A 24,921-nucleotide genomic window follows, 5' to 3' on the forward strand; every position below is an offset into this window, starting at 1 on the left:
TATTGAATTCAATCAAGGCCGATTCACTATACGTATACTCGAGAGATTCTGTACAGATAATCTAAGAGTGGTGTTCGAGGAAGCTAGACTATACATTTTTAACGTTCCAAGCTCATGCCACTTTTTATCGTGATTCTATCACTTACTTTGGCAAATGATATTTTGTAATTAAGGGATTCAGAAAGGATATCCATAGAGTCCAGAATTCCTTCACAGCCGTTGATAAATGTTCCCTGCTCTTATCTTTGTTCCGAGTTATTGAACGAAAGTTCACCGGAGTTACCTCAATTTGAATTTTTCGGGAATTAGAGGACTTTGCTGGAATACACACTGGAGCTGTGCTTTACCCGTTTTCCCCGTGTATCTATTAATAAGTCATATATTATTTATTTCTCTCTAAAGTTTGATCTCTCTGAACTACAGAGCTTGATCTGCCTTATAGAACAAGGGTCTGGATGTCTCCGTGTTAGTTTACCGTCATGTTGTATAGGAAAATAAATGAGAATTTTAACATCATCTAAACGTTGTGTAGAACGTGCCCGTAGTATCCAGATTCCGGAAGGGAATAAATCAGGCCCTAATAAGGTCTATCTCTTGATTAAACGTGGAGTGATAAAAATTCAATCTTGACTATCTGATCTGAAGCTTTGGTCTAACAATCCATCTTCAATTTCATATGACATTAGTTTTACTTTATTTATTTTATATTAAGGCCAAAGTTTAGGCGATAACATACTGGTTAGTCACCTTGTAGATGTTCACTACAGTAAAGGGATTCAACAGAAAAAAGTATTCAAAACGGATCACATATCCACAGGTAAACCCGTCAAAACCGGGCATATAAATCATATTTTTATGTCTTGTAACGATATATCTGCACTGTGTTTTTTATTTCACCGTTTTCACGGACCAGTGAAATCTAGCATAGACACAAGCCTTTTGGTCAACCAGGCGTGACAACGAAACATTTTCGACACCTGCATAACCGCAGATTTTATCTTTGTTCACGTTTCCACCATCTTTGTTATCGATATGCATGAGTGAACACGTAGAAGGAAAGTGTGAAAAATGCGTTTAAATTTGATATGCAGGTTTTTTTCTAAACCTCATGAATGGTATGGTTTCCGCAGACAGTGGCTAGTTGTACGCTAGGCCTTTTACTGACGATTTACATTAATCACTATTATAATAGCACCAGCTTTCGTACTTACTTTGATGGTGATGAACCTCTATCCCGTACTCGGACGTCGTTGGACTGTGACATCACTATCACCAGGGTGTAATGTTTAGAAACGATCTTTTTTCGATTTGGATAGTATGATTGGAAACGTTTAATCCTGCAATGAAAAAAACAGTATAATGTATAGTTCATGTCTGTTAAAGAACATTATAATAATTTTGATTACAAAAATACCGACAATTGAACATAAAACCACCGTAGATCATACACAATCGCTGAATTGTAAATTACAACTACAATATTACAAAATTAAATGAATCTTGACGTCGTTTGCCTTTAACTGAGGTCATGCACAGCTTCCTTATACTTAGTAGGTTATACCTAAGATTGATAAAATCAAGGGAACTGCTTTTCCTGTAGTAAAAGGTGAATAAGAAAATACAACAAGCCATACAAGTCGATTCATTGTTGATCGAGACCACTATATTATGATATGAACATTAAAAGATATACATTGTCTATGATGTAATCAACCAGTGTATGTAAACCATATTGTTCAAACTAGCAAATATGATTAGCCATAAAATAATAAAGATGCTATAAATCCATGGCGATGGAAATCAGTTTCTTGCATTATCTACTTATAATATTATATCTTAATTGACAAAATATATCTAACAATACATTTAGGAAGTGATGTTGTAGACGAAGGATGAAATCACCTCACCTGTGTTCTATCTTGAGTTGTCGGTACCCACTAACGCAGAGGTAGTCGTCAGGTCCATTAATTGATTAATATTTTGCCTCATGCAACCTAAAGTTATTAAACAATAAATAAATTATATTGTGTTTGAAAGCTGTGTTTGAACATATGGGTTTTATGACTGTAGTAAAACGGCAATAAAATAGGTCCTATTCAATAAAAGTGGGAAAAATGAAATGGATCAATTTGTTCTTTCTCATCCTAAGCCATCTGTATGGCGTTTCATTGAATGTGTCATCCTTTTGACATTTTCATCCGACAACTGTGCCGTTTTATATTATTTTGATGTCCCAAGTTACGCATGACTTGTATTTGTTTTTAAATATTTATATGTCTTAACAATTGCATAAATGAAAAATAATTGCATTTCAATAATCATTTAAATACAGATCTAAGGAAGTTTGAAAAACACCTAGTGTCACATAACATCAAGCAATGTATGATACGAAAGAACCTGGACAAGGGTAGAAATGACGGCATAACGTGTATTTCATCTAAACAAAAATGAGACAACAGCGTGGTTCAGACAGAAAGGCGTTTCCTTATTACACGTGGCAACGGACGTGATTTCTCCTGTCAAAATTTTGACTTCCATAATATTATAGTGGTAAAAATATTTGATCGCGTTCGACACTGGAATGTAATAAATATTGGTAGAATACAAGTTGCGTGGATGTGAAACTGAATATCACTATCTTCGATCCAAAGACACTGAGATAACAGGATGTATCCATCCATCCATCCATCCATCCATCCATCCATCAATAAAGCATTTTTAAGCAATACATATTTTTATCGTCAATTGCAATGAAACTTGTGAAGGTTTTAATGGATAAAATAAGCTTCCCAAGTTTACGATGTTAAATTTAAATGTATAACCATCGCAATATATAATGTGATTTTCATATTCCAGGTGAGTGCGCCTACTTGTCTTTGGCACAACCCGTGATAACATAGCAGCAATTCAAAAATACGCTGCAGACCATCAATGTCATTTCAGTAACTGCTATAATCAACGCCTTCCTTGAAATTCGTGTATTGCTCCTTAAACAATCCTGGGAGTTGACATTTGTCCTGTAAGGCGTTTTTCTTTGAAACTCATTGGTTTCCTAATTTCGCAACTTTGGACCTTGTAACAGCTATTGACGTTACGGTATATTTGTTTCATTGTTTTTACAACCTTCCGCATATTCTGCGGCACAGGCTGCTTTAAAAATGAATATCATACTGGAGAGTTATACATATTTGCTGCATCTCAATGACAGAAAAAAGTACGCCATCCGTATGAGATGCAGACTCATTTTTAGACAAGTATTTTAACAAAATATCGCACAACAAACTGTTCAGCAAAATGATTTACTTATATTATATAGCTTCTAGTTTTATTTTAATCACTGTTTAAGATATTTCCAGATGATCTAGCTTGCAACTGTAGGTTTGGTGTCCCAAGTTCCAAATAAAATTCGTTGGGTATTTCATATCTCATTCCACCTGAAGGACCAATTGTCTAGACCAATTCAAGGAAGGGATTAACTCCAATTATTTACTCTAATACATTTTACAATTTGTTGTGAGCGGCAGTTTAAGATAAGTCTCTGGTCAGGGAATATACCAACATAGACCATCTAAATGTAAACAAGAACCAATTATACACGTAATGCCATCGATTAATCTTTCTAATTCCGTACGTTTCCTAAATGAGAATTCGAGACACCTATCAGAGAACTACAGGACAGTGAATTTTGGGCTAGAACCAAGATATCACTGTCTCTGTTTAGGAAACAACAGAATTGGTATTATTTTAATTATATCTAAATACCAGCGATTATCTAAGTCAGTCTGCATGACCCTTCTTATAAAACAGTTACATCATTCAAATGCACGTATATGATTATATATTAGAAATGATATGGTAATAACTGCTTGTTTCTCTACGAATTGAACTTTGTCAAAAAGTCCTCATAAAATTACTTCTGCCTATTCTAAAGTTTATTTGCTTTTTTTATGGGGCCGCGGTGGCCGAGTGGTTAAGGTGTCCCGGCACTTTATCACTAGCCCTCCACCACTGGGTTGCGAGTTCGAAACCTACGTGGGGCAGTTGCCAGGTACTGACCATAGGCCGGTGGTTTTTCTCCGGGTACTCCGTTATTTGCATTGTAGAATATAGGGAGTTTAACCTTAAACAAAGTATTACTATTGTCCCCTTTAAAAATATGACTTTTATTTTATCTTATCTCGTTTTTGAAAACAAAAATGAAGATAAAATGTAGACCAATCAAATCACCCTAACAATGACGTGAGCATTTGGCTTATTTGCCTGTGATGTCATAAAAGTCCAACTTTCTGAAATTTTTACACCTTCCACATAAACAAGCTTTACAGTATTAACTCGGCGCACAAGAATGAAGGTCTCATGTAATTCACAGTTTTTTTTATCAAACGATGTACTGTCAGTTCAAATATGTTTAGAGTGTCAAAATAAATGTTAATATATGTTGCTGCAGAAAGGATACGTTTGTTTAAACGAGTAAGAAACAGATGGAAAGTTGTCTCATGCCTGTTCACTCACTTCCCGGTTCAGAAGATCATGACAGACAAAGTGATATCGAAAAGATAAATAGGACACAGTTCAGTGAATTAAAAACTTATCTATTCGTCCTATCATTGTGGCAATTTGCTACGTCTTTCATTTCCCACTGCTGTCGCCTAGATTATTGTTGTTGTTCTTTCGTGCCAACATCCAATCAATAATTAGCTATTGTGTGCAGACTTTATGATATATCTATTTATCGATTTTATACTAGATTGTTATCTCAGTAAATTTATGTATTTTCTGTACTTTTATCAGTGGCTAAAACCCAAGTGTACTAAGAAGTGAAATATATTACTGGTCGCACTATTACGAGGAAAAGACCTCAGTCTGAAAAGAACAGAGAATACCGATTTTAAACCATAATTCCAAATTTAAAAAAAAATATGAAACGAGGGCAAAATATGAACAAAGCTAAATAATTGCCTTGGTATCCATAACATATAATAAAAGGAAATAATAGGAATAAAACGAGATACTCCGGAAGGTTAACCGTCTTCTGTTTATCGACGACACACGGTTTTATCACATTATCAAAACGAGATCAAGAATGGCGACAATTAACCAGTTGATACATACATATCACGTAATATTTAGCGAATATTTTTAGTATTCAAGAAATAACAAATCAAAATCGCTACTTGAATGGTTGATTCATTTCAAATCGTACAAATTAATGAGCGAAGATCCCCTTGACAAACAACGAACTCGAAGCTTAGTATAACCATTGCTTTATATGTTACATTAAACGAAAATCTAAAAAAGTAGAACACGTTTTCACGATTTCAAATGTTGCAGTGGTACAATTCACGGTTAGCAAGATATATCACAAATTACATGTACGCACATGCATTTAAAGCGATTGGAGATCTCTATCTTGCATGTCACAATAGCCCTTTGTGTTCAATTGCACAAAGATATTTTGAAATAATACAAGTGCTGCTTCTAAAAGTGTAACAGTGGCGTTAGAGGTATCAGTTGTCGCTACAAACGGCAACACTAATAGACAGAACTAAAATCCTCCACTCATACCCCTGGTTAATCATGACAGCTTTACAATAATTCCGTTATTGTCTATAATCTTCAGTGGGCCTTTTCCAATCCAGAATCCATTAAGTTTCTGAAGAGGTTGCGAAACAAACCCAGCGTTATCTGATTGCATACGTACAGATTCATCTTTGTCTAAAAGACTGACTGAAAACTAATCTAGATACAGTCGAGCAACACAAGTATCAAATAAATCATGTAACGGTGGCTCACCAGAGAATGTACGATAAGACAAATATATTATAATTTTCTTCAATGGAATAAGATTTTTTAAATCCTTTTAACAACTTGATCAGTTGTGGTGGTATTGCGTCATGTAGAGCTATAGTGGTTGATGTGGAGACGTAAGTCGGTTTACTTTTCGATATAAATCAGACAGTTTGTAATGATTTCATTTTATCTGATAGTCTTTAATACATTTTGTTTTTCGGATAGGTATCTATGTATTATCATTTGCCAATCATGGAAACATTCATACACGTATAAGCGTATATTCAAAGAAATGTACTGACTTAATCTTGCAAGTTTTTATTAAATTACGTTGTATGCATTGTGGTGTTTTTAAAATTTTATATGAATATGCAAATATGTTAAAATTATTCATTAAAACATGCTTAACATCTTATCAACATACCAAATAGCGGGTGAATGTAGCATAAATGATCATATATATCAAATGTACACATACAAAATATACATTTGTGCAGTTAATTGTTTCATAATGGAGGGAATGGTATCTAAATATATCATAACAATGTAATTCCAATGGTAATGACATCGTGTTCAGGCTGCTAAAACACTTCAAAGTGAAACCAAATCCGTAATCTCACTTCTAGGAAATTGCAGTGGCATCTAGATTGCTGAAAGGGTATGAGACCATGTATCCCAGCAGTTCAAGCGTATTTTTACTTCAGCGACACTCATCAGGTCAATCTTGGTGAGGTAATGTTACGTTCTTCAAATCGGTGCCTGTGAGGTAACAACGAAATCACAGGGCTATAAACAGACATTGGACATGCCAAAATGAATATCGGACGAGAACTATGTATCAGTGTTGTAGTGACTGTGAGCATAGAACTGACGCAAGTGGTTTTAATTTTGCATAGCTTGACTTTTACTTCATGTTGATGTTCAATCGGCAACTGACATTTTTTGATCAAATTATGGTGCGAAATCAATATATATCAAATCAAAATGGGAGATATTAGGATGCATCTATTGCACTTGCTTTGGATAGACATGGCTATTTGTTTATCTTTGGCGTGTCATTTTCCCTCGTGTTTTCCTCACGGGGAGCTTGACATGTCGAGGTAAACACATATCCATGTTCCCCTTTCACCAAGGGCAATATATTTCATTATACCAAAACAAAACGCACTCTCACAACATTTTGATTATGAATCCATCATGATTCATCCGTGTTGAAAGGGTCCTTTTTATAAAAACGTGTTACCTATTTTGCTTCATTTCAAATGTTCTGCAATACCTCTGGAAATCGGTGATTGTAGGTACATGCCTGAAGTTTGGAAATCCAGGTAACGGTAAATTACTGGCGAAAGATCCACCAGCGCAGACATGCTGTCATGTATCGCGTGGCTATAACTAATACGTTGAATAAACCACATACAGAGTACTATTAGTGTTTGCGATACCAGTAATCTGAAGTCATTTCAAAACATACTTTGAGGTAAACTTAAACGATGACGCTGACTCTGAAACAATGCATGCTATATCAGTGTAAAAGTAGGAATTATAATAAGACGCAATGTGTATACTATGACATCAGGATGCACTGATACTGTAGCGATCGATATAAATGGATGGGTGGTTGGCACACCTATCTTTCACCTTGGCGATCGGGGTTCGATTTCCCGTTTGGATTGGGAGAGTTTAGGGGTCTCCTGCTCGACCATGTGAGTTTTCTCCCGTATTCAGGTTTTCCCCCGCACTAAGACCCCTCGCGTGCTTCCATAAAAGTCAACAAACGTCATTAGCATAAGTTGATATAACGTGTTTCGGAAGTGTTGTGGAAAAATAATTTTACATTAACATCAATATAATTGTTTAAAATATATTGAAGCCGTTTGCTATGTTGAAATGTTATTCATGAAACTTCAACTATCATGATTAGATGGATTATGCATAACCTGAAATTGATATCCGTGTGTATATAGAGAAACGGTATGTGTATGAACTATTGATACATTTAAAAAGCTTATAAAATTTAATATACATTTTATAAATACATCAAAATTGAAATATTTTATATTATTCTACAAAAGGTCAAAAATGCTATTGATATGATTTTATTACATTATGTGTTACATTGATGAAACAATTCATCTCGTAAATAATGAAATTATGAAGTGTTAGATTAGAGGATATTGGTTATAGCCCTTTAACAGTTACGCGAAACTAATATCATTTTGTAGTGTTATCAAATCCGAGTTTCAACACATTACCCAGACAGTTATAGTATGTTTTGTGTGTTGCCCTGTAGTGTAATGAACCTCGTTTGGAGATTATAAATACATTACTGTCAGATTTGTATTCATTTTACATAACAAATTTGACATATACAGAACGTGTAGGCGGGGCGATCTCCAAGCTTTACGCTTGCATTGGACAGACTGTATTACCAGTATCGGGTTGAATGTGAATACATTATAAAACCATATCTCATTTATGAAATACTTTGTAGAGTTTGAACGAAGGGGACTGTCTACAATAGGTTTGTAAATTTACTTGATTTTTATGCCTCTCAAACTGCATGTAAATCCTTTAAATAACCATTTATGGCTAAACTGGAAAGTGTTTTTGTACGACATTCCATGTTCCTGGTACCGCTAACAAATAGTTTGCTATTATTATACATTTTTCATTGGTTGACATTTTCCATTTATTATATTTTATCTTTGAAAGAGAAAACAATCAGTTTGAAGCTAGGGCATGACCGATACAAAAAATACATTAATCATTTATGCTTTGATAGATATGACTTTAAAATATGTAAATCAATATTCACATTTAAAACACGTGTCCAATGGAAAAAAGGCGATATCCCTTTTTTGTGTAATGTATTAAAAACATGCTGTCCCTTTTAAAGAATACTGACTTGAATTTGTTAATTTGTTGGATTTTGTTAATATTGAATTTTTTGCTGCAGTTCCATTCATGTGCATATTTTGCCATCAGCCTAATGTGTAACAAAACAGATATTATCCCGTGAGATAGCATTGCATATCGCTGATTTTTTTTTAAATTTCTTATGTCTTAATTAACCAACTTATTATCTTTAATATTTTCCGAAACTTTATTTATTTGAGATTAATGTTAATATTCACATAAACAAAATCAGGATTTTGTTGTAGATAGCATGTACGTATCCAATACATTCTAAAAGTACAGTATGTACTTTTACAAGGTACCAGCTTAAACTCTATCTCGATTGGTTTATGGAGAAATAGGATATGCAACGTCCTCCTTTTGTTCCACTTAGTGGACGCGTACTCATTTGAAAAAAGAATAAGAGTTATTGCAATGTAGAGCATAACCTTATATGTGTGAAGTATATAATTATCATAAAACACACATGCATGTACGTGTAAACATTTAGACCAGGACGTATCTATAGGTTTGAGGAAGACGTATGTTAAGTGCAATAGTGGTTTATTGTTGGCCATATGTATTAATGCTCTTCCCGTACAAATGACATTTTCTCATTAATTTCCGTCAAGTTAGCGAATGTCGATTCATCGTTGTAAGCCCTACATCTTATGTCGACTTAATGAGCCTAGAGAAAACCGTTTTACATTAACATCTGTTCAATTCTAGGCTTCCCCTCTCTAAACTACTCGTGCATCTATAGTTTGAAGTGATGATAAATAAAACTCCGTCGAAACACATTTATAAAATAATTCTTTAAGATCAAAGATAAATATATAGGTAAACGTTATGTTAATTAAAATATTTTCGTTTAATAAGTTACTTAAAGAAGGTGCATGCACCTTGTTTTGGGATTTTCGTCTGAATTGTTTGTTTATTTTTATTTGAAAATCTATCTGTAACCTTATTTATTGGCATTCACTGGTTTAAACTCTTTTTCTGAAGGAAAAGGCCCAGTAACTTGGCTACCTTTTCAAAAACGAACAAATAAGCATAATTTGTTTTGAAATGTCATGAGTAGATCAGGAAAACATACTAATGACTTCACAATAAAACATACTACTGACTTCACAATAAAACACACCCTGTCCAATTTAAAAACAATGGTCACAGAAAAAAAGTTATTCAGCGTTGAGTATTCTTACATTGTTTTATTGGTGATAAACCGACTACATAATATAATATTTAGTTAAAAAAAGTTAAAAGAAAAAAGAAAGAAAAGAAAACCCCTGAATTTTAACATGATTTATAATTCATAAAACAAAAATTCGGTTTTAGTTAAATGTGCACTTTAAGTCTATTAAGGCCATTCTATAAATGCATCTCTTCCATGAAGTTGTCATAAAGTAAAAGAGGGAACTCTTTTTTTTTATGAACCAAGTAAGTTTTATATACGAAAAATGGATATATCAAGTTTTAATAATATTGTACAATTCTGTGTATAAAAGATCGTAATTCCCTGTGGTATACGTGTTTGTTTTCTCTCAAACGTCAGTTATATTAATGTAAATACAAATAAAAGTCAAAATTAATAAGTAAATTAGTATGTGGTATTTTTCAGTTTATGTTTATTTCCCACATGAGGTATTAACGATCAAGTTTATGTACATTAGCTCGTGGTATGACACTTTGCTACATTTTGCCATGTAGAAAATGTATGTTATTTTAGCACCTCCACCAGAAAAGTACGTTCATTTAGGTAAATGCTGACATCATTTTGTTGTGTACATTCTAGCAAAAGGGAAAGTACATCTTAATTAACGTAAAAATACTTACATTTGTATGTTATATAACTTGAATAGTATTGGTATTAATACCAAACATGTAAAAATACTATCATCTCTGCATGTTTAGATTTACCCCAAGGATACCTTAAGAGACATGATTAAACTGTAAAACTCTAATTAAAAATTTATATTTAAATAAATATTCAATTTGTATACATTGTAACTTAATCAATGTGAAATGTATTTTTGTATATTTGTATCAAGATAATATATAGCGCATGGGTTAATTTAAATCATGGATAAATACAAGTTGTAAATTATTTGAAAATGATATATTGGTATATGCTATACGCAATTGGTAAATGTATGAAGAAAATATGTATCTAAACGAATTACAATAATGATAGTGTGTGAGATGTTGATTTTGTATACTATTTTCCAATAGTTATTGTTGTCGTAGATATTCACCTCTTGTTTCAATTTACGTGTGACGCAGACAGTCACTTATCATTTTAATGTCGAAAACATAGCTAAACAAACGGAGCAAAATTAAAACATACAAAAGAAAAAGCCAATATGCATAACATTTATAATCTATAACATTCGTATAATTGATCTCTTATCGAGACTACATTTTTCCAAAAAATGAGCTATTTAATCAAGACAATCGTATTTACTAAGAGCAATCTGAATATCCTAATATAAGCCCACCTATTGACATGCAAATCGACAGCTTATATTATTTATGGTATGTGGAACATCTAAATATGTAAAATCATTCTGTACAATATTTATGCAAAAGTTCAACAATTTTGGTTTGAATGCATCGAAGGATATCAAAATGTAGTATTCCTGTCTGTGTTCAGCAGCTGAAGTAGTACCTATATTTCTTCAGGAATAGTACGAGAAGAAAATCATAATGAACCCACAATTTTGATTATGAAATATCTCGTATAATTTCACTTAATGTTATTCTGTTTATCGAGGAGAAAAGAGTCATTACTTCAATGATCACATAAATTCGCCTTTTTAACTATGACGATATGTATTCAGATATATTAAATTTTGTGTCAAACAAAGGAATGGGTTCAAGTTCATTTTCAAGTTATCTTTGATTAATTAAAAATGCATATTTCAGTTTGATTTTCATACCTCAGATCAATAATATGGAGCAATCTAAATGTAGAGCATTGATAATACACCTGTGCGCATTATACGTAATCCAATTAACAGTGTTTTGATTTTACTTTACATTGTCTTTTTGCGCACAATCAATTTGTATTTGTTTTTTTTTTTTATATTACAAGCGAAGCACAAGGATCTTGGAAGATACTAAATTTCAATATCACACACGTGAAAACTAAATGCAAATACGGATTTTGTAAGTGAATACAAACGACATCAAACGACAGCGGATTTCAAATGCTATTTTATTAACTTTAAAAAAGCACTATTTTTGTCCTATATAAACATAAACGATCCTATTGCTCTGTCTCATCGTCAATTGCAAAAACAACCTAGCTTCAGTTGATATATTTTTTATTTAATGAAAATGATCTCAAAATAAACACAAAAATAATTCATTCTAATATTGCAATGTTCTTGTTCGAAAAAGTGCCTTTAATTTCTGAGGCATGTAACTATAAAAACAAGCAAATAATGAAACTAATTTTCAAAATATCCTATATCTTTGTTTTCATTACGCCTAGGTTGTGTCATGCAATGGATGCGGAACAAATTAAAATTTAAATGTGTCAAAAGGAACCAACGAATTAAGTATTGAATCAACTTATAATGTGGGCGAAATTATAAGACCAAAGTATAATTGAACTTTTGTCATAATGAGTTGTCATGAATAAATGCATACATGTTAACAAATGTTGTGTGCCACCACCAAATACATCAAAATACTTCAAAGGAATAGTGACAGCATGCATCCAATACATTTCATCTGTTCAGTACCGGACTAGACTCTAACCAATCAGGTGAGCGGGTACTCCAAAACTACTTGTACTGCATGTTTTAGTAAATTATTGCATAAACCAAAATTAGAACCAATAATTCTCTTGGTGACGACACTGAGTACAGGACATCAATACATAATGAGACGCGGCAAAGCAATAGTCCTTTTCAAACGCACCTTACAGAGGTCGTGTTCGGATAAATCTTTGTCCTATTTGATACTACCTGGGGGAGTATGCTTCTGTAAATACATATACAATGCACATGCATCCTCTTGTCCTTGACCCGAATGCACGGTGTTCATCATGAAGAAATTACATGGAAATTAGTGAATGTATAAAGAAGACACACTGCACTTCATGTGGCTATCATGACCTTATAATGTAATATTTCAGTTGTATTTACATACAAAACGTGCATGATATTAAATGCTGTTTAAAACACACCTGTTACCTGTAACAGCTTAGTCAACAGCAGCGAACCAACATTTTAATTTAGTTGTTAACAACGGGCAGATCTGGTAAGGCTGGGAGTTGTGAAAACAATCTAAATTTATAAATGTAGGATGTGGTGTCACTATTAGCAGATGATGATAAATTTGAGGAGTATCCAATGCATATTTTGTTTTATTCATTTCCGCCGACATTAAAATCTACAGAGAGCTTCCATCCGGGTCACCACGAGTGATTAATAAAGGTTTACATAATATTTTTAATAATAGATGCAAATTAATTAATTTATTTATAGTACAAGATATAGGAAATATCTACAAAGACATCAGGACAAATTCCACACCAAAATGTATTGTAACATTATATAATCATATCATAACTACATATTAAAGTCTTAATTATCTTATTGAATATTTTTCCGGAGAGCGATAAAAAGGACTTCAATGTTCACCTTACCACAAGGAAGGTTTTTCTTTCGAGTGTTTGATTTTTCAGATGAAACATTTTACGGAGAATTACAAAATTGCATCCCCCGGGGAATCATCCTAACATTCCGAAAGGTATTCAAATAATTTCTATGTTTACTATGAATTAGGATGAACTTTTTCCTCTTTTAAATGTTTATATGTTTGGGATAGATTCGCAGCAAAATAGTAGGAAATCTTAACTGAAATATAAGAGCAGAACAAATATGCTCTAACCATTAAACAAATAGTATGATTCCAGTATAGCATAGTCTTTAAACAACTTAAATCATTGGATTTGTTGTATGCCAACATAGAAACCAATACTATATTTTGTGTAATACCAACAGAGAGACTTCACTATAATAACTATGTAGGGAACTTTACGTTTCATCATTAAGTTATGAACTGATTAACAGCTATAGATTCGTGGACTACACAGTATTACTGCATGGGTACCGACGGAGAAATAATCATTTGCATTAACATATATTTGGTACACATTTTCAATGAATTGTGTTACAGCGTATTATCAAATACTCAGAACCAAACTAGAAGTTGACGATCGACATCAAAATACTATTGAAGGCATTTTGTTATCTATATTGCAAGAAAAGCTAATGTTTTGTTGTTATCTTTTAATAAAGACATCTCACTCGATTTTTTAGATAGAGGATATTTCATGAACGGCTATATAATGTGGAATCTACTGAACACGTTCAATAATGTTGATATACCTCGAGTTTTTATTACATACATTATCATGTAGCTACGAGAGTAAGATTATGTTTATCACATAACATGTATTTATAATAACAAACGTTTAACAATATTTCTACATAAGACGGTAGTTTTTTTCGCTCTCTCTATTCTCTATTCTAATCGTTCGACTCATATAATTATTGTAACACCATAAACAATTTATGACGTCACAATAGCGTTATTTAACATGTGTCTTGTGGTATTTACTGACATGGTCCTGTCACGTGTAGAACAAACCAGTTATGTGATAAACAAGTTTATCTCATACCTAAACAAAGAGAAAATAGTTGAGAAGCATTTCTCAATTTTTGATCCCACGAAAAAATCTTATGTTAGCTGAGTAGTAGATGTACTTTATACTAAACAAATGCGTCAACTGCACGCGCCATTTTGGATAATTCAGCTATGTATTTACTTAAGAAATCGAGCCATATTATAAATCTACAGACGTTCCCAAATATTAATCGGTCTACGACAAGGGAAACAAGTATCAAAGTATACTCTATGCATGGCTCTGATTAATTGTTACATGTTCAATTGTTGCAGCCAAATTCCAGTCTACCGCACACAATTTTTAATCGGTACATTTGGTTGTTTTGCATATATGATTTCTTAATTAAATCACAGGACTAAGGCTCATTGCATATGAAATAATTAAATCAAATAATAAGTTTAATGCTGCACAAAAACCTGTTTAAGATCCTCTGTATTAACTGTCTTTATCATAAATATTGTTATAGTCTATGTCACAAGATTTAAAACTTACAAAACAAACAAACAGAAAATAAATAAAATAAAAATAAAACAATAAAGAAAAAACATTATGATTAATTCCTCCACTAATTAAGGGAATTATATCCTTAACACATATCACTTTAGAATTTTTAATTTGTCCATGTAATATTTAAGATGCATGTTACAAATTATTAGCACTGGATATATAGGTTTCATCACATGTGCGACGGTGTACGCCAAAAGTCAACATACGAATTAAAACTCGAAATTCCAAGCAGTATGTAGATTATAAAGGATGAAACCACTAAATTATACTAATGTTAATACTGCACGAGGCTGCGAAGGTTCAACATGATGTGTAGAAACGTAAAACCTAGAAAAAACATATGCATAAATATCAACTCAGATGTAAAAGGAAAATATAAATAAAACCAGTATTTCAATAGATATAGTGCACCAAAAAGGTTGGACAGAGGTATAAAAAATGCTTTCATGTTATTGTCTGAGGGCTTGGAAGGGGACATGACTCAAAGAATGATTTGACAATGCCTGTGGCTTCTATCATACAATGGTTCACCACAAGTCTCCTATAGTAACACTGATTTTGTCTTCATGGTTTCAGAACCCTGAACTAAATCAATTCAGATGCTATCATTTTTAAATGCATTTTTACACAGGAGTTTGGAGATGACATTATACAAATACTGACTTATGTCGTTCTGTACACATTGTCTACCCAGACACGGGTATTTCTATGCCAGCTACATTAACATTATGTCACTATGCGTCTTTTATGTTTCTATGCATACCCTTCATGTTTTTACTTATAAGCTTGCTATTCCCTGGTATGGTCTCATGTTTCTGGCTTTATGCTTCATATTCCGTGCTATATTGTTGATGTGTCAGATATAGACTTGATATCATCGTTCATATACCCGGCCCAGCTATTGGTTTCACTTGCTTGCCTTAAGGGCTCTGGTGTCCAATATGTTTAATTTAACCAGCTGTATGTTTCGTGAGTGTTTCAAAGCTTAGTGCACATCTAAAGGTCTCAAATGTCCTAAGATAGTTTCGTGTATGAAGGTGTATGTTTTTCATGTTCTACCATAGATTGCAGTTGACCAACGACTATTGGTGAGGACAGCTTGTCCTTGGAAACTAATGAAGTATGTGCATGTCACTCGAAGTTTATCGTATCCGAAATGCATGCGCGACACTTCGTTAACGAGACTACCGGTGTTCATTAACAAAACTGTCTAGGTCTAGATTGCAGTCATTAAATGTCTCACGTCCATTGGGGGTGTTCAATAAGTTTACACGAGTAAGGGAATCAATGGCAATTTGTTGAGCACTAATGAGGTGAAGTTTAATGGCGGAGAGTAATTAATGATACATTCATGTTCTAACGCAGGTAAACACGACCGACAAGAAAACACCCTCGGCAAATCTTTATTGCTTACAATAACGGTGTCTTAGTAATGACGAGTTTGTCCTAACAAAGCAATAAAACACTAGCTAGAATTTACGCACGGACGACTTACGTGAGAATCCAAATTACAAATTTGCCATTAACTCTATGTATGGAACTTTCAATAATTAATTCTTTTTGCAATTATTTGAATTCAATTTCGGAACCCGCTTTCCTCTTATGCACGAATTTAATTACCTTAACCATCAAGGATACTTAGAGGACGTTTCAGGTCCACAATAACACTCATCAATATGTCGATGGTTCAGAGAATTATTGGGAAAGAGCACCATGATGGTCAGGTTATAAATGAAATAAAAAATACTACAGGCTTTTAAATGTTTTCAAAGGAACCATAAACAAGGGATTTTCGAGTCTCATTATCTCATTTGATACAACACATATCCTGCTATTCGAATAATATTATAGTTCAGATGTACTTAAACTGTGATTGGAATAATTGTTATAACTGAATTATCTCTAAAAGTACAGAAACAGATTGATATAATTCCATATGTTTATGGAAACACGCATACATTGCATTACTTTGTAATTCATGTACGATTATAGCTCGACAATAATGAATGCTAATAGAATCTAAATAAACACCAGTTGGACAGATGTCCAAATAGTCTTGATTTTATGTTAGTTCGAAACAAAGGCAGCGATGCTGTGAAGACTTAATTGGCAATTCGTATTCGTTTGTTACATATTATTGTATCTATCCAATTGTTTTAGAGCAGAACAAACGATATTCACAGATCCACAATTTCATTATAAAAATGTGTTGTTTTTAAACATCAAGAATGCTGTTTTAAATCCTTTGAATGGGCCAGATAAAATGTTTACACAAAACAAATGATAATCTGGAGTAAATGTGATTTTAGTCTGGAATCCTTGACTGCTATTTATATTCACAACAAAGGAGGGTGTAGCCTTTCTCGGGGAATATCAGTAAACTATTCTCAATACCAAATTATCTATTTTGATGAATGCCTGTTGTTGTGAGATTTTTTTTTTTTTTTTTTTTTTAATTTCCTTGCTTCTTCTTTGACATCCAACTGCTGTATAATTTAGAAATCGTAATGAATGCACACATGCATTGTACGGTATCTATATTTAGTTGTGGTGCAGTTTTAAAAGTATTTCTGGCTGGGCGATTAGTGCCGTAGATCGTGAGTGTCGAGGCCCGGTCATTGCCCGAGTCCCCTCTCCATTTGTATTGTATGACATGTATTGTATATATCAATATATATGCATATATATATATGTTTATTGATATATAAGAAATAATTAAAAAAAACAACAACAAAGTATTCGGATATTCAGGGATAGTTTCATAACGTATTTTGTACGTTACAACTTTGCATAACATAGAAAATACATTGTAGTTTTAAAAATGCAATTATGATTCGTGTATTATTTGATTTATGACAATGAATATGTTTTAAATCATAGACGATCTCTGAAATTCCTCTCCCTAAGAGGGTTATATTCGGCGGTTACAATATTATATATAAAACAAGCGTTGACACCGCCTTATGCATTCCATTGGGCCATTCATCACAATCAAATGCCACAAGTGTTTTCATTTAATTTACCGTGTCTTCTGATTAATATATTAATGTTTCGAAATAAGACATTTATTTGGTCGGCGAAAAAGTAAGAATGCTGACATACTGTGTGATGACATTAGCTAGGCCTTTACGTATATGTATGAAGATTCATACTGTATAAGACATTAATGTCACCTGTGGTCACTTTTACATTCGCACCTACCCATTTTGATTGACGATGATAAAGTTCTGCCAACAACTCGTCATAACACTCATGAATATTATATATATATTTCCATACCATGTATATCATCTGTTCATCGTACGAATATTCTTTTGTATCATCGAGTACTTACTTATAATTCCAGATAAGAAATTCAAGTTATATTTAGAATGTGAAACTGTGAACGTATATCTTTTGCCAAAATAATTTATCCCATGAATATAAAACACATCTCTATTATTTTTACTACAATGTCGAAATAAACCTTTAAATTTTTTTTTTCTATTTTCATTTAATTATTTTAAAACTCCTTTTGGATTCGACACCAAGGTCGTAATTACGGCAAAGTTTATACAACTGTAGCAGTTATGGAAAATTTCACAAACTTTCATTTTTTCACAATTTTATTGTTTCCGAAACCAGGTGGGACTTAAAAACATAAGCCTAACACAACAGTTTTATTGAAATGAAGAACAAAACATAAATCATGTCTTTACATACTTGGACTTTAATCTACCTTTACTAGGCTATCCTTGTGATGCACTGCCATCAACATAATGATAATCTCTTCGTCAAGGTATATTTTCAATTTTTATTCGATGTATCATTTATGTCAACTGTTATCCAATAAATGACTTGTTTTTGTGTTATTTAAGAGCTTAACTACTACTAATTCGCATCAAACACATGTAAATTAACATATAACTGAAACATAATTTGGCCATTTATTAAGTATTTAAACCCGTCCCTGGGAGGCATACATGTAAACGGGCCCGGACCAGACAAGCCGTTATTTATGTTGTAACCACAAAATGAACACATAACGATGTGATAAAACACTATTTAGATGGTTTAAGGCATAAATCAACACTGTGTTATATCTGTATGAATATTGTGTATTCCCTACATATACTCTAAGACAAGGGACATTACTCTTGTCCACAGCACTATATTTAGAAGCTATGCCATGCTATAAGTAAATTGTAAATATCTAAATGACGCTGTATTTTAGCATGCAGATTTAGGCCGATTGACCCATGATACTTCAGTAAGTGGAAACCATATCTCTAGTGACAAATATGTTTTCTTTGAGTCCAATGTTTTACAATAAATTTTGGCGATTTCAACATAGTTAAACTTACAACATCAAAAATAAAATTAATAAAAATAAACACAAATTTAATAAAATAAAGATAATGCCATTAACTTAACGATAAAATAAGTGCTGTTTGTCTCTGGGGATGTATTTTGGTGTGTTCTCTTTTATGTGAAGGTCTCTAGAACGTGGGTTAGGGGCGCCATCAAACATTGTAACAGTCGAGGTGACGGGATGTGATTTATCCAAGTCTTCTAATTTCAAACGTCAATGAGAATGTTGCTTAAAACCGTTTTGCTGTTTTCATCGATTTAGTGTCTGGTTGGATTAAATAAATCATCGCCAACCCATCTATCTACCACCTAACGTAAAGTGTGACCCGGCGGACGCTTAAATAAACGTGTGAACATTCATCAGAAACTTACTGTGGATATTGACAGTCGTGAAATAAATCGCTAAACGTTGTCATACGTTCATACTTTTCCGAAAGTAGAACAAACTTTTATCGATGATATATTTCAAATAATGAACCGGGCAGCTATATATATACTGTATAAAGGGTACCCTAAGATAAATCAGTTTTTTCCCATTCTTCGTATTATACTGCACGATCTCTTTCACTCTCCACTGTGTTGTACCAATAATGAGCTTGAATGCATTATATAACATAATATGATAAAAGAAGAAAAAAATTAATGTCAGCAAAAAAGTCTATAACATTACGTATGCTTTTTCTACATCAACAGCAATATATGCATGAATTTTTGTCCAACCAAGGATATTATTTTCAAAGATGACTGTTTTTTTTTTTTAATTTTCTGAATCTCCATCTCAACATTGAATAGTTAACGTTGCACTTGACTATTTACATTATCTGTATCGGAAGAATATTATGTAATTTTCTTAATTGCAAAGCCATGGAAATGTCTATTGATGCTATAAATTAATTACGGCTCACAAAGTGATCCATGTAAATTGACAGAAGATCAAAGCTTGGACAAATATCAGACACATTATACCGAGCGATAATTAAGACGTCTCAGATCTTCTCCCCATTTTGATGTTTAAGATTCCGAAATAAAGGAATCAATATAAAAAGCCTAAGGACAATATATCTTTGTACATTTACAGGAAAGCCGCGTCATGCATATTTTGTTCTTGACAAAAGTTTTAGATTTGTCATGTCGAAGAATTCTTAAGTTGAAGACATTAATTCAAAATGCCAAAGGTAACCGTGTATATAGACAAGGGACAGAAAAGCCATTTCTTGCGCAACCGCGGCCCTCTGAGGGATCTGGAGGTCAGCGGATAGTGATAATTAACGATAATGTTCTCCAAAACACTAGACTCCCTGAATCTGCCTAATGGCCGAAATGCCGACCGGACACACGGAAACAGGGAGAGATCTAAACAACCTCGTGATTAACTGTTTCTGCCAAACTGGACAATAGTCGAGTAACTTTTATGACCTTCTGAAAGGCTATTAAGGAACACCTTTAGCCACTGGCTGTGATATGGTCATTTTGGACAATTGACCACACCGCGGTGGCACCTATTGGCCAAACACTGACCAAACGATGACCAAAGGCTGATCGAAGGCAGCGCAAGCTTTATCTAAGATTTCATCGTAGACAAACACTTCGTTAAGAATACTGAAGAATAGGATTTAGACACTTCGGACAATAGTGGACCACACATTGACCACTGGTATGACAATACGGTCTACTGAACTTGGGTAAACAAACAAGACTGTTGATACAGAAACGTGTTATTAAGAAATTGATACATATCATAATTACACAGTAACGTCAGATAAGTATCGATACCATTCTAAAGAGTCCATGGGTTGTGTGGCCTAACCTACCAATTAACTGCACACTAACGATGTGATATATAGGTTCAAAATTACATAATATTGAAGTTAAATTACAGATGAAGAAACGTCTACCATATATTATCACTGTAATTGGTATGTGTGGTTCGAACCTATTTATCATTTTAAAATTACAAGTATACAAATCTAATTAAAAGGATATAAATTACATCTAAAACGACATGTTTACGATACGTACATGAACATAGATTATTTTTTAAAAGAATACCGAGCATTGATATCATAATATATAAAAATAGACATAACTTTAATAAAAAATGACGCATATAGGTATTTGCTAAATAATTACGAAAAGTGCATTATCAATCGATCATTTCTATCAATTTAACATGTCCCGTTAGCTATTAAATTGATTGATAGTCTGTATTTCCATTGCAAGAAATCGGCAATAAGTTTACAAACGTTAATTTAAGTGTTAAAATAACTATCAAGCTATCACACAAACATATTTAATGTCGTTCGTTTGCGTCAAACGTGAGATAATAAACACTTATTATAGGCTAATTGGTTAGTCTGTGTATAATGTTGGTGGATATATTGAAACATCAAAACATCAGTTGTTTATAATAACTTGTTGGTGATCGACGGAAGTAGATTGAATCAAAATTCAGAAAAAGGCACAGAAACAGCAAACGTAACGAATTAATTATATCATTATTGTGGGTGTTTTCCCGTAATTTAGTTTTGGTAGGGTTACCGTTTTCCTTTTAGGTTTAGCGGGGTTTCATCTTATCGCACTGGCGGATTCCGGCTCTTTCTTTTCTTTTCTTTTTTACTAAGCGCCTTTTTACTGACACATTTAAGCTTTCTCACGGAAGGGATTTATTGAAATGGTTTTATTCCAGTTCGGAAAATTTTGTCATTCGGCAAACCTCGACAGATTCGGCACCCTACGTTTACCTAGTACTACCTGTTTCTGTCGACCATCTTTATACAAGACAAGGACGAATGCTATTGTTCTTATTCTTAAATGTAACGGGAAAGGTAATTTTCAGTGACTTGTCACGTGCAATGAGATGCATTTGATGGAATATGCAGATCACATGATGTAGTACGCACATTTAAATGTATATTGTGTTACATACATATATATATATAAATGTACTAAAATAATGACCGGAGCAACTACTAGAATCACATAGACACTTAAATAAATGAGGTATAATATTGAACATACCATAAGGATATATTCTGACACATACAATGAGACAAAAGAAGGGCAACGGCAATGGTAAAAAGACATTCATGCAACAGGGTTGTAGATACATGATACAGTTTGACTCCCAAAGTGGTTAACTCTGAGAATTAAATATTCTTAAGAACCGACATAGCAAACACTTGGTAAACCACCCGTCAAAATTATTCCTATAAGTGGTATGACAAGTCGGAATCACATTTGTGAATTTCTCTCGCCGTGTATCATTTTACCTGATCGATGTGATCGTCAATCAATATTTTTACCAGTAATAAACATATTCATGTTTGAACCTATAGTAGCAGTTAATCATTATTAAAGGCGTCGGTACTATACAAACTATACGAACTACCACAAGCAACAAATCACAGTTACGTCCCTTCCTCTATGCTAAAGGGAGATAACCCAAGGTTAAACAGGAGGAAATGTTGTTACTGATGTCAATACCAACTTATGAGCTTGGTTACACTTAAAACCAGGGTCCGCGAGAGCTCATTCAGTTAGAGTACCTTTTCATGTTACCTCAGATGAAGATCCGAGGTTACCTGGTTCGATGCTCCCTATCGGTGTTTGTTTTTCGGGAAGCTGAAAAACGGGCCGGTCTTTGCTGTCGTGGTTGTGTCATTGGGCAATACACTTTACTCTAATTGCTTTGAATGGCATCCGACGGGTCTCCCGTATGTTGTTCAGAGAGGTAGTCACCAACTACTACAAGGACACGTTAAACTATCCCTGTCTGTTCATCAAGCAAACAAACAAAGTATATGCGGTGTAGCAGCCCTTTGTATAGCACCTACACACTGCAATAACCACTTCATTGTGACACAAGTAGACATGGTGAAGAAAAGACCAACAAACAACTGATATAACAATGATCTTTGAACTTGTCTCCAAAGAAAAGTATTTGTGATTAATTTCGCCTTTGAATTATCATTCTGGTATCACCTATTGCATTTTACATGTTAATATCAGAAGGTTTTTTTTCTAATTACAGGATTTATAGATTTCTCCTAGCACACACCAAACCAAAATAGACAGCTAAATTAATGGATGGTATTTACATTTTGAGTAAATATTGATAGGTTAATTAATCTTATCCTGGCACTGCATTCAGGATCATTCGCACTATTTTACGAAATATAAATGCAACACATTTCAAGGTCACATTAACCAATGTACAGTTGTACAATGTCAAGATAGACCAACTATCGTATGTGATGTTAGTACTTATTATGATTTGGAGTTTTATATACTGATATATCATAGCTACAGAGTCGTGTCACATGTCCTCCGGGGAACATAAAACCGGAGCTGCAATTTCGGCGCTAACATTTTAATTACGACATTTCCTGCACTGACCTACTACGTATTCATGTATAGCTGTGTCGACTACAACACAACAGAGTAAAGACACCGCACCCGTGCCGGCACTCGAACTAGTGACTCTTCTGACACATACCTTGGACCCTACCTCTAGACTTACTACGCCTCACAAATGATAAAGATTTAAAAAAAATCTTTTTAATATTTTTTTTCTTTTTTTTTTTTTCTTTTATTTTCACAAATATGTACCAAAATACTTATAAGTGGAAAATGTAATAAAGTGAACACGTGGATTTGCAGAAAAAACCCACTTCATTGTTTGCACGTGGATGTTACATTGTAAAACCTTTTCTGATAAAACTTAAGCTGTCCGTTTTCATATGGATACACTTTCTTTTGTAACGTGACTGGGCCGAATCCTCTTAACAACACAAAGTAAATTATTATCAAGTGATTCTTAACAATTAACACCGCCATCCAAAATAATACAAGGCGACAGACGTTTGAAAAGAATTCAGATAGCAATACATTCGTGAGATTGAAAAAAAGGTTGAATAATAGAATGGAATTTCAATTATTCGTCCAATTGTCATTGAAATCTTGATACAGAAAAATCTTTTCATTTTTATCAAGAATCCTTCAACACAAACGCACTCATCTTCCAAAAACTATCAAGAAGAAAAAACAAGAAAAACTATGTTGGTGCGTTTTATGAGCGATGACAGATCTGTTTTGAATTCAATGCTATACCTGGTACATAGAGATTATATGAATAACGGGGAACTTCGCTTGGAACGCACTTACACAAAGTGTTCCACTGCGGATTCATTTCACATCGTCCCCTAGCTATCTGTGTTATCCCCTTCTAACGAATACCTTTCGCTGTTTCTCGCACTGAATCAATTAATATACTCATTATGTGTTGCATAAGTCTTTTATCTGTGATATTCGGGTAAATATCATACAAATTCCGCGATCTGGAATCGCTAAGTTATCTTTCTGAAATAGTAAAACATCGTGTGGTACTCACAGCAGATGATCTTTCTACGTAGCAAATCCGCAACACTGATGTAATTGGCAGCCATCTTCATTATGTTAAACCGGCATGCCTGAGGCATACGAGAGAACACGGAGTTTCATAAATACACAAGATTATCAAGGTAAAACGTTTTATTTCAACAGAGAGGTTCATAAGAGCTTTTTTTTTTTTTGTTGAAAATCAAACATGCATAACTTTGTACCATAACAAAGCTTCCTTTGACGCCTGTCAAAGTTATGAAAATTATGCAATTATTGATTCATATAATTTTTATGAAATT

General features: G+C 33.4%; 1 protein-coding gene across 2 annotated transcripts in view; it reads right to left on the reverse strand.

Annotated features, from left to right (window-relative positions):
* The window catches only part of LOC117321757 (homeobox protein Hox-D4a-like), a 97,803-nt gene extending 73,093 nt beyond the window's left edge, over positions 1-24,710 (reverse strand). The window contains exons 1-3 of one of the 2 annotated variants that reach the window (XM_033876274.1): positions 24,633-24,710; positions 1,908-1,994; positions 1,212-1,337 (exon numbers count right to left, since the gene is read on the reverse strand). The gene's annotated coding sequence lies outside the window, so the exon portion shown is untranslated. The remainder of the gene's footprint in view (positions 1-1,211; positions 1,338-1,907; positions 1,995-24,632) is intronic. The other variant, XM_033876275.1, reaches the window with a different exon arrangement.
* Between the last annotated feature and the right edge of the window lie 211 nt (positions 24,711-24,921).

Source organism: Pecten maximus, chromosome 2 (genome assembly GCF_902652985.1).
Source record: "Pecten maximus chromosome 2, xPecMax1.1, whole genome shotgun sequence".
Lineage (NCBI taxonomy): Eukaryota > Metazoa > Mollusca > Bivalvia > Pectinida > Pectinidae > Pecten > Pecten maximus.